At 39.7% G+C, this 12337-nt stretch overlaps 1 pseudogene; it reads right to left on the reverse strand.

Annotated features, from left to right (window-relative positions):
- Positions 1-11962, reverse strand: part of LOC103602086 — a 64640-nt pseudogene extending 52678 nt beyond the window's left edge.
- Positions 11963-12337: the final 375 nt, after the last annotated feature.

A 12337-nucleotide genomic window follows, 5' to 3' on the forward strand; every position in this document is an offset into this window, starting at 1 on the left:
TTTGATTTGCTAAATCTGGCAACACTACTCCTGGTCAATTCTACTTCAGCAGGATTCCCTACCTTGGACTTATACTTCTGTTCTTCATGTGGTCCTTTTGACAATGATTTCTCTTCTCCCTTATCTCTAAGTGTATCTTATTTTGATCCAGCACTGACGAGGACCTAATGATTGTAGTCATACTGTCTCTCAGGGGCACGGGAATAATGAAATCATGTGTGTCTACGTATGAACATGTGTGTGAGGGAGAAAGTGCGAAAGAGAGAAGTGATGAATCACCCTGAAAGAAGTTTAAGAATTATTATTTTGAGATAAACATCACTATTAGAAAATGAAGTCTACCTTCAGTGACCACAGAAGGAAGTGGTAATACAACTAGTACACAATTAAAGTAGAAAAGTAACTCTCAGGAACAAAATTTTTTAAAAAATCCTGAGGTTTATAGAATCACCAACTCCTTCCCAAAGGGAGTTAACTCATTTTGAAAATCAGAAGGTTTGGGAGAACTGCTAGTTGTTAATATCATACACATCTCCTTTTTCTTTAAAACTCTGAATTCTGATTTTGGTCAAGGCAGCGATGTGTCTAGTTAAAACACACATTTGCAAGCACCTCTTGCTGCTAGAGCAGCCATGTGACAAGTTCTGGCCAGTGAGACATAAATGGAAGATTGCTGGACATTTCTGGGTAATAGTTATTTTCCTGCTATAGGGGCTACCTCTTCCTCTTTCTTGCTTCTTTTTATTCCTGTCCAGAGTGCAGAAATAAGGCTGGGGTGGAAGTCATCTTGAAATCATGAAGCAACCATGAGCATGAAAGCCACATGCTAAGAATGGCAGACCAGAAAGTCAGAAGGAGTCTGAGACATTGGCAATTGTGGTGGGCGCTGTGCTGTACCGCCTAATTCCCCTTTGAAACTGAAATCCTTGATCCTTACCCCTGGGACTGTTGATAGCTGATATCTCTCAGCTGAGGACAGACACCCCACCCAAGGTCATGCCCGCTTCCTGGCAGGCAGCCCATGACCAATGACCGGTTGATGAGAGGGTATAAAGTCCTGTTCCGTTGCTTCAACACAAAAAGTCTCTGAAGGGCCATCTTCAGAGCTCCCCACGTGACTGGCTGAGGCCTTGCTGTGCCCATACCGCAGCCCAAACTCTCCCTCTTACCCAATCCTGCTGCCTTCCCTTACCCCACAGGTGTTGCTCCCAAGAGCTCTCCCCAGTGAAAGTCCTGCCTGCAGTCTCCATGGCAGAGGCTGCTTTCCAGGAAACTTGACCTGCAACAAGGACCATGCACAGCCACTATACCAGCCTACCACTTCCAGACTTCTCATTATATGAAAAGATTAAAATAAATTTTAGATAAACCACAGCGCTGGATTTCTTATATGTCTAGTCCAAAGCAATGTCTGTCCAATACAGTTGTCAGGGCTGCCTAAATTACCAAACGCAGGGACGGCTTTCTCAAAGCTGGAGCATAGGTGAGTAGCTCATTAACTTTAATATTTTTAGTTATCACCATGAACTTGTATCACAGGATATATTTCAAGGTGAAGTGGGCCCACGTGAAGTCTAAAGGTGTTAGAGTAAGGGTTATGAGGCAAAACTCGAGGAGCATTTTCCATATTCTTTTGTCAATGGCAGCACTAGGGGACATGTGATGAGAAGGTAGGTGGTCCTCACTTCTGTGTCATAGGCTAGCTCTTTTTTTCATTTTGAGCAATTATGGTTTTATCACTCACCTACTTGACAAAATAAATTTAGATTATCTTTATTTTCCTTATTATTGGGGTTATGAATTCTATACATTTTGCCCCTTGAAAAAAGTAGTACTTTCTTCATAAACGCCTCTAAGTTCAAATTTCAAAGGACCCACTGCATCTGGGATTTCAGAATTGGTGATCAGTCCATCTGCTTCTGATGTTAGAGACTTTGATTGTTTCACTTCTTGGCTTTTACCTATCTAAAATAAATTGTTTCACTTCTTGGCTTTTACCTATCTAAAATTAAAAAAACTCCCACCTTCTTTCATTTGGCTTAGAGGGTAGCCTCCCTTCCATCAACCTAGCTGCCCTTTCTGGTGCTTTTTCCAGGGTCACTGTAGCTTTCTTGAATTGCAGTAATCAGAGGTACACAAAGTTTTATTGGAAAGAAAAAAATATATTTCTTTTGGATGATGTTCTACACCTAGCTGACCATCTGAGCTCTATCAGCATATTGGACTGACATCCTGAAATGACTTCCAGTCCCAATCATAGAATTCATAACCAATCATAGAAATTCCTTTTGTACATAGGTTTTGGATTATTTATTGATTACTTTTTCTTATATTGTTTATTAGTTTGTCATTTAAACATTGAGTCATTGACACAATGATAGTGATTCTAAAGTGTGGTCCTCAGGCAGAAGTATCAGCATCACCTAAGAACTTGTTAAAAATATACATTCTAAGCCCTCACCCCAGACCCACTCAATCAAAACCTCTAGGGGTAGGGCCCAACAGTTTTTTCACAAGCTCTCCAGGTGATTCTGATGCACACTTAAGTTTGAAACCTGCCGTAGTGTTTTGTAAGTGAATGAGATATGGTGATAGAAAATTTCATAGGAACAGAAATTTCTACTTAGAAAAATTGGAATGTAAAAGGATGGAATATCAAGAATATATTTGTTTCTTGTTTGATTTTTTGTTTTGTTTTTGGGGTTTTTGCTTGTTAGAATATATGGCTTTTAATACAATCGCTGGCAATACATACAAGGGATCAGTTGCTTATATTTGCAGCAGTACAATTTAGGTTTGATGATCTAACTAAAATTAGCAAGGGGAAAGGAATAAACATGAGAATGGAGAAGTTAATTTAATGAGAGGAAATTTAAATATTTAAATTTAAATATTAGTAGAGAAAATACAGAGCCTCAAAAGGAAAAGAAACATAAAGGAATATCAATGATAGACCCTAATAATAGGTAATGGTAATTTTCCAGTTCAGAGGAAAATCAGTAGAGATGCCCAAAGAAGGAGAGGAAGGTTTCTAAGAATGAGTGCTTTCATTTATTTAAAAAATGATTATTGAGCACCTAGTTTGCACCAGACATTGTTCTAGGGGCTAGAATACCATGATGGACAAGATAGAAATGATTCCTGCTCTCACAAAATTTAGTCTAGTGGAGGTCATAAACCACTAAACAGACAATCGTGATACAGTGTGAGGAGCTCAGAGGAGAGACATTGAACACTGAACCCAGGCTTGGGAGGTGGGAATCTTGGTAATGGCCATTATGGTGTTTAGAGCAGAGACATATTATAGAAGCAAACTGAAGGGAATTAGTAAAGTACTTTTCTGAGGTTCATTTTTAATTATATCTCTGAGGTGGAAAGCATTAGTCTCAGTTTAGGATTTTAGTAGAAAATGTGTGTGTTATGAGGGCACGTGACAGAGGGGAGGGATCTTGGATTAAGGAAATCCAAATCCTAGGCAGAAGCACAGGACTGGGTCTATAGCCTAAACCAAATTTCTAACCTTAGGAAGCAAAGGCAATCATAAGATTGGGGAGAGGACTCTAGCCAAGAGAAAAATGAATCTTTTTTTTTTTCCTTTTTAATCTTTGAAAACAGAAGACCTAAGTAGTCTTCCTAATATACTGGCTTTAGCTACTCCAGAAGAAAATCTTAAGCATAAAAACTATAAAAATATATGAAAGCCATGGTATTTGAACCCTTGTTAGTAGGAACTTCTATCAGAGGGCTGTTGCTGACATGACAGGGGATGGCTGATGAAATTCCAGAAGAATGTTACGATTGCTCAGTACAAAAAAGAAAGAAAATAGAGAGGGAAGGAAAGACAGCCTGAAATTTATTTTATTTTGATTGTTTGATTTTTATATTTTTATTTACTTACTGAAAAATATTTTCTAAGGCAGGTAACGTTTTTTACTAAATGATTACTCTGTGCCAGGCTTTTAGTTTGTTTTAAGCCTGTAACTCTAAGTGTAGTTGGTCAATAAATTCACAAGTGAGAGTTAATGTCAAGAGAGATAGGAAAAAATAGAAAGAACATGGCCACATATAATTCTTATCAAGTCTAGTTAAATAGTCATTTTATTAAGTTATTTTAAGTTAGGCAAAATAATAGCGCCTATACTTGAGGTCAAAAATCATTGAATATTCTACAAAAATAATCTTTGAGATTATATTTCTTCAGGTCCCTCGTAACCCTTTTCTATTAGCAGGGGACAGTTACACATTTGTAGATTCAAGTCACTTGCTTGAGTTGGCAGATTCCCCACTATCTCAGTCCTGATGGCCCACATGGATTTTGTTCAGCCTTGCAAAGTTTCCTTTTGTACACAGTCACTACTACAATCAAGTAATTCTAACCGGTCCATCTTTGGGGATATCGTAGGAAAGGAAGTCTCTATATTATTTTTTCAATATCTTACTTTGGAGAAAGTAATTCAGCCTGTGAAATATGCTTCTTTCCATTCTTGAGCAAATCCTTTATCCCACCAAGATCAAAGTATTCCACTCATTCTTTGAGTGACTTCCTACCTCTGACATGTTAAAATAATCTCCCTTTATTGGCTTTGTAGACCCTTGTAAGGTGCTCTTCAAAGTCTTTTTGCTGTAGTTATTATTCTCTTCATTTATAATTAATTGAGTTTTTTAATTCTCTTTACATGAACTACCCATGGGGGGAGGGGGATGTCTTCTTTTTTCTTAATTTATGTGGCTCAAGCTGTTCTCTTTTTAGCTCCTACCTCTAATGCTTGTTATTTTTATTTCTTGATATATGCTTTTTGTGGAAAACAAACATCAATAACAAAATGTATAAAGGCTTTTCTTGTGGGTTATTGACTTTTAAAAGTCCTTCATTTCAATTGCATCCTTATCTGGGGTTTATATTTATCATGTTTCCCTTTTTAAAATCTAAAGCATATGCAATTTGTTTCATGATTTTCCCCTGTCCCATGAGGATGTAGAATTTAATTATGTTATTAGTTTTTACTTAGTGGTTCACCCACAGCAATCTCTTGGGTTCATTTCTGATCCTGTTTAGGATTAAAGTTCCCTCTATTTTTCTACCTTGTGGGATTTAAAAAGCAGTCCTCAATTTATTAACATCCGCCCCCACCTCCTCCTATACCTCTCATCCTGTCTGAGCAGTTGGCTGCTTTGTGTTTGGATAATTAAAGTCTTCCACTATGAGTATCTGGACACATTTTTTTTCAGCTTCCCCAATTCCACTTAACATTTTTTGTCATCATTCCTCTAAGATGACACTAAAAGTATAGTGTGTTTTATTAAAAATTATTTTTAAAAATCTGTGAAAATAATCTCTTTAGGTTTTCAAGAAAATATTTAGGTGTGTCAGTGCCTAGTTTTTCATGACTTGGTTGTGGACCGAGAGGAACATTTTATCATAGAGAACTTGCTTAAATGTAGATAAGAATTAGCATAGGTGAGTGGCACTAGGCTGAGCTCTAAGTCAGAGTTGGGTCGGGAACCAGGGATAGAATAGAGGTCCCCCCTGGATGCCAATTCTGATTGGTTGAAAGGGAATGTCAACAGCATTGTGTTGAGGAGTCTGAGGCCACATCCAGGTTCATAATAATAATAATAATAATAATAATAATAATAATAATAATAATAATAATAATAATAATAATAATAATAATAATAATAATAATAATAATAATAATAATAATAATAATAATAATAATAATAATAATAATAATAATAATAATAATAATAATAATAATAATAATAATAATAATAATAATAATAATAATAATAATAATAATAATAATAATAATAATAATAATAATAATAATAATAATAATAATAATAATAATAATAATAATAATAATAATAATAATAATAATAATAATAATAATAATAATAATAATAATAATAATAATAGCCAACATTCATTTAACACTTCCTATATGCCAAAGCACTGCTTTAGAACTTTATATTATTTAATTAGCTCATTATCAACTGTAAGAGACAAGTACTGGTATTGCCATTATTTCCATTTTACAAACCAGAAAACTGTGAACATCATTTATCCAATATTTTCCAAGGGCCAAATTGTCTGCGTTTACACAGCTGGCAAGTAGATGAACTGGGATTTTAACCCAGACCATATGGCCTTAGATTCTATTCATAATCACTATAATAGAGTTGAATACCATGATTGCTTATATCTGCCATATGTACTGGAGGAGGGAGGAAGGGCATATCATGCACCTGCCATCCTTGAATTCTCGTCTTTGCCCTACCTTTTAATCATAATTTTTCTCCTGTCTCCTCTCACACCTAATCAAAGTAAACTTCTTTCTCTTCTCCAGTGTTTATGCTCTTGTGCTTTTGTGTGGGCTGCTCCCTAGGCCTGGAACATCCTTTCTTTTGCTCTTTGCTGGTGTCTCTGTCCATTTGGGTTGCTATAACACACTACCATAGGCTGAATGGCTTATAAACAATGGAGGTTTATTTCTCACAGGTCTGGAGGCTGGAGGTCAGGATGCCAGCATGCCCTCTTCTGGGTTGCAGACTGCTGACTTCGTGTCTCCACATGGCAGACAGCAGAGAGCAGAAGCAAGTTTCTGGTGACTTTAATGAGGGAACTAATCCCATTCATGAGGGCTCCACCCTTACGACCTCATCTAAACCTAATTACCTACCAAAGGCCCACCTCCTAATACCATCAACATATGAATTTGGGGAGGGGGGACACAAACATTCAGTACATAACAGCTAGCTAACTCTTCACAAGTTCTTTGAAATTCAATTCAGGCATAACTTTTTACAAACAGCCTTCCCTGATTTCATTGATCAGAACCGGTATTTCTTCGATGTGCTTTCTTATAGTGTTATGACCTTACCTGTAACATAAAACTTTTTATTTTGAATTGTGATAGCTTCTCTTAAAATGAGCTAAAAGACAGGATTCATGTAGTGTGTTTATTGAATGAATGAGACCTGATTCCTGATCTCATCTCTGCTCTGAACTACCTGTATTATTTTCTAAAAGTTATGGGCTTTCCAAGACCAAATTTGTAATTGTAAAACACAGGTGCTGGACAACAGGGAGTTTCCAGCTCCCTTATCTTTTTCTTATATCACTTTGAAACATCCAAACATTTTATTCAGTAAGAATGTTGCCCATTTACACCTGTGTTCTCTATCACATGCATACAATATGGTATTTCTTTCTATAAACCATTCTCTCTCCTTTATGGCTAAGCTTGCTAGGGGTGAAATCCCTATCTAAGTAAAATCAACTTGTTGGGACTGGTACATGGGGGCTTCAACTGTATTTGTAATGTTTTGTTTCTTAAGTTGGGGGAGGTATAGAGGGGCATATCATATTATCTACACACTTTGTGAAATATTTTATAAAAAATATATAAGAGAATATGTATATTCTTTATATTCTCTATAAAGAATATAAAGAAAACTAACTTTTCTACAAAAATGCCTTGCGTATTAGGTTAAATCTGCACGTAATCACTCTAAATTAAAAAAAAAAAAGTATCAGTTATTAAAACACAGATATATAGGTATAAAATGTTATCCTGGCCAGATTTACATGACAGATGGAGACTAGAATCTTGGGTAATCTGTGGGTTTTCATGAATGAAATCAATTAAGTTTAGAGAAGCTATTTATTGTTAGAGAGATAAAAACATAATTAGCAATTATAAAGCAGTCGAGGGGAGGTTCTGATTCTAATGGAGCAATAAATGGATTTTGGGGACTTGGCAAATTGGTGGGGTAGTTTATATTTTATTTCTTTCTTTTCAAATATAACTAAATCTCTTGCTGAGCAATTTTTACAGTGGAGGCTAGGAAACTTTGTGTGAACTAACTTATATCAGATATTTCACATACCTATTTCCTGAGACAGGATAGCCAGGTTATGTACATGAAGCAAGTAAACAGAAAATGAATGACAGCCTGGATGTTTTTCAAATTCATATGCTCAAGCAAGAATCTCTTTTGTTTTCTGTTACCTCTTTCTGTAATGATGACACCCACAAAGAGAAAAATAAATGCTTTTTTGTAGTTAAAAATTTATTTACCCATACTAGTTAAATATCAGTGAAAACTGTCCTTATTTTACCCAATAAATAAAGCTACAAGTTTACAAGGTGAGAAAAAAATTTCCCCCATTTGAATGCTGTGAAATATATTTAACGTGTCAGAGAAGGAGGGAAGCTAATTTGCAGCTCACACATTGGGCTTCCATATTTCTGATGTCACAAATAAAGTCACTTTCGAGCAATATGGCTATTGTTGGTAGAGTGTTCTGAGAGGACCTCACTAATTTAGTTATAAACTAGGTCATACCCCTGTACTGCAAATATCACTTCAGCAATAGCTTTCCAAGATCCAGGAACTAATCACCTTATTTCATGAAATAACTCAATTTGGTAAAGCTCTTGTAAAGAGAATTGAGAATATCTTAGAATCCTTTAAAATAGATTCAACTGCTTTATTTAGCTAGCATGACAAACTAAACTAAAAGCATTGCTATATTATTTGAGGATTTGCTTGGATAGATGTTCTGTATCAGAAGGCACAATTTGGACCCAAATTAAGCAATACTGGCTTCAGAATTGTTGCATAAGAGAAGCTAGAGGAGGTTCTGGGTTGGGCCCTGGGAATCTGCATTTTAACAAATACCCCAGGTGATTTCGTTGCACATTTTGGGAAAAGTCTCAGGGAATAACTCTTAATAAATCTCAAATAAAAATTTGTTTTGGTCAAGGAGGGCATAAAACAAGTGAAGCTGTCACCAAAGAGTTTATCAGTTTGGCATGGTTAACAAAAGGCAATAGGTTATTTTTGAAATATTTAGTCAGTCAATTGGAATTAAACCTACTTGTGGACCTAGCTTTTCAATTTGTTCCACTGAATAGTCTTTGGATATTTATTACCTATGAATTATTTTTGGTCTTTTAAAAAGCTGTTCTCACAAATTATGCAGAAACTTTTCTCTGTTTACATAGTGTTTATGTCATTGGTGATTTGTGTTGCGGAGTTGATTTTTTCTTGTTAAAGAATGAGTCCATCGATCTAGCAGCTTATGCAGGTGTTCTCAAGCATGGCTGGATATCAAATCACCTGCGGAACTTTGTAAACCTATAGCTGTCCAGGCTCCATTCCTCATTCTAATCAGAATCTCTAGAAACAGGGCTTTACAATCTGTTTCCTTAAATACTCACCATGTAGCCAGGCTTGAGAACCTCTGTTGTAATGATAGCAAAAGAAACTTTCTTTGAGGCTTTCAAATATATTTTCTTGTTTAGACAGTTCCTCACTCCTGCTGTAGCTAGAACCACTGTTGTGCTAGATCCAATGTGTTCCCTGAAACTGTGAGTTTTGTGCTATGACATCTTTGATAGGGGCAATGTGATGAACCATGACTGAGACTGCTAAGTGGGCTTCTCTTCGGGGACTGAGAAGTCAAAGAAGCTGCTATGGGTCAAATGTGTCCCCCATAGTTCATGTGTTGGAAACTTAATCCCCACTTTATCAGTGTTAAGAGGGTGGGAAATCCAATTATGGTATTGGAAAGGTGGGGCCTTTAAAGGGTGATTGTGAGGGCTGTACCCTCCTGAATGGATTTATCCATTCATGGAGTAATGGGCATAGTTCTGATGGCTTTAAAAGGAGAGCAAGTGAGGAGGTTAGTTCTCTTGCTCAGCCCATTCTCACCATGACACCCTGTGTTGCTGTAGAAGGCCCTCACCAGATGTGCCTCCTGGATCATAGGCTTCCCAGCCTCCGAAACTGTAAGAAATAAATTTTGCTTCTTTGTAAATTACCTAGTTTCAAGTATCCTGTTATAAGCAACAGAAATGGAATAATACAAGACCCAAGACACAGTGACAAGGGTTAAGTTTTCTCTAAGTGTCAGTCTAGGTTACCTTTATAAATAGAGATAACTGCTTGAAGCACTGTCATACCACCTGGTTTGAAGCTCACGGGAGAAGATTTTAGAGAATTTAGCATGTGATACTTAAATCACCTTAGCACATTATTGGGTAATAGGAGCTTGGCTATGCTAAACAACAAAGTTTCTAGATTGCCAGCCTGAAAACAGTGTTTTTCCCATACGCTTCTTCCTTAACTTGCCTGTGTAGTTCAACGACAGACTGTAAGTTTCCAGCAAGCAGGATCCACTTATGTCGCTTCTCTGGCCAAGAGTCTAGCACAGCGCCACTCAGACACACATGCCCTATACTTTAGGACGAACGTAGACACGGTGTTCTCTTCGATGAGCATTTCGTCTCACTTCTAGCTTCCACAAACCAATCGCCAAGTTGGCACAGTTTGCTACTCCACAGCCTGAGGGTGGGTGATGTGGGAATTAAACACACCCTCTCTCAGTCGGTGCCCAAACTCTGAGCGTCACCAGGACACCCCAAGTTTAGTCAGCCACTGGAATGCTTTTCATCACTGGAGGAAGCACAAGAAAGGTCGCGAAATTTTCGAATCACATGGAGCAGGGGCTATAACCATCACTTGGACAGACGCTATTCAAAGCGTGGTCCTCAACCCAGGAGCATCGTCATTACCACCTGGGAGCTTGTTAGAAATGCAGACTCTCAGGTCCCCAGCCCAGACTTTCTAGATCAGAATACACATTTTAACAAGGTCCCCAGGTGATTCTTATTTATATTAGGAATTAAGAAATAAATTGATCTAGTAATTGATGAGCTGAGCGCTATTCGGCCCCGGAAAAGAGACTCAACCCTTTGTGCCCGCCTCGCACCCGCTCAGCACAGCAACCGAACCCCCAGGGACATCGGAGCGGGCGCTGCCGAGGGCAATCTGGTGATTGGCTGGTCTTGCCACGTGACCGGCGCTGGGCCTTTCCCGAGACTGGATTGGCTCTCGCCGACGCTGACGGACAGGGCCGGGGCGGGACAGAGCCTGGTCGGAGGGGCGCGCGCGGGGGCCGGAGGGGTGAAGGCGCGAGAGCGCGCTGCACCCGCGCCTCGCTCAGCCAGTGAGCGGGAGCCGGCATCAAAATAATATTTCAGGGACAGAGCCTGGTCGGAGGGGCGCGCGCGGGGGCCGGAGGGGTGAAGGCGCGAGAGCGCGGCTGCGCGTGCGCGAGCGGCGGGGCTTTCTCCCGAGCCGTCGGAGGGAGCCGGAGCGCTTGTCCCGAGGAACGATCTGCAAGGCTCAATAGCGCCATCTATTGAATCAGAGGTCTAAGATTCGAGAAAAAACTCCTGCCAAAATGAACAAGCACCCAAAAAGAGATACCCGAAATGCAAAAAACCAAGAAAATACACCACCAAAAGTCAATAAATCTCAAACTCTAGATCCTATAGAACAAGAAGCCCTTGAAATGAATGACAGGGAATTTCGAGTGTCAATCCTAAAGAGACTGAACGAGATACAAGAAAACACAGCTAGACAACATGATGAAACCAGGAACCCTCGGTGCCTCGGTTTCCCTTTTCCTACTCTCTGGTGCACCTCGCCATCCTCCCCAGCGAGGCGAAGAGTGCCCGAGGGGAGTTGCCCACCTGGCAGCCTCGCCTCAGCCTTTGTTTCCCGCCCGGAGGGATCCTGGCATCGGCCCCCTCCCCAGGTAAAGGGTGCGGGTGGTGGGGCGGGGGCGTCACGGGCGCTGGACCTGGGCTTGGGCCGAGGAGAAGGTGGCTTTCACGCAGTGAGACCTGTCATATGGGAGAACGAAGAAAAAAAAAATGTAGTGTCACTTTGGCCGAGCCCGTGAGACTCGAACTCCTCCGGCGGCCGCGAGCGAAGCCGAATTCCTAGCGCCGCTGTGCGAAGAGCCCTCCCGCCTGGGTGCGGGCGGGGGCGGGGGCGCCTCCAGCGACCCGAGCCCCGGGGCTGCCCCCCCGGGAGGCTTCTCTGCCCGCTGGACCTGCGCGCAGCAGTCACCCGAGTTTCACCGAAATCAAACGCTTTGAGCCTGACGAAGGAATCCAGAGATTCGTTAAGAGGCTAAAAAAATTTTTTTTTAAAAAGCAGGTGGGCACTGGTGGAGCAGATCTGAATGAGAGGCTGCAAAAAGGAATTACACATACGGTGTAAATGGTGAGGAGGAAGATGCCTGCAGGAAACTGCAGAGCAGACCATCACACTGAGATTTTTCTTCAAGAAGATAAGATTTTGTGGGGGGAAGGGTGGCAGTTTCTGTAAACTCAGGTTTTTCTGGGGCTGCCCAAACGGGTAATTATTTTCAGTATGTTAATGGACTGTGGGGAGAAGGAAGGCAGAGTCTAAATTAAACCTATTCAGACCTCCTTAATGCCTTGGAAAGTGAGTGTTTAAAGAAGGCCATAAG

This window comes from Galeopterus variegatus, unplaced genomic scaffold, assembly GCF_000696425.1.
Source record: "Galeopterus variegatus unplaced genomic scaffold, G_variegatus-3.0.2 Scaffold4007, whole genome shotgun sequence".
In the NCBI taxonomy this organism is placed as follows: Eukaryota; Metazoa; Chordata; class Mammalia; order Dermoptera; family Cynocephalidae; genus Galeopterus; species Galeopterus variegatus.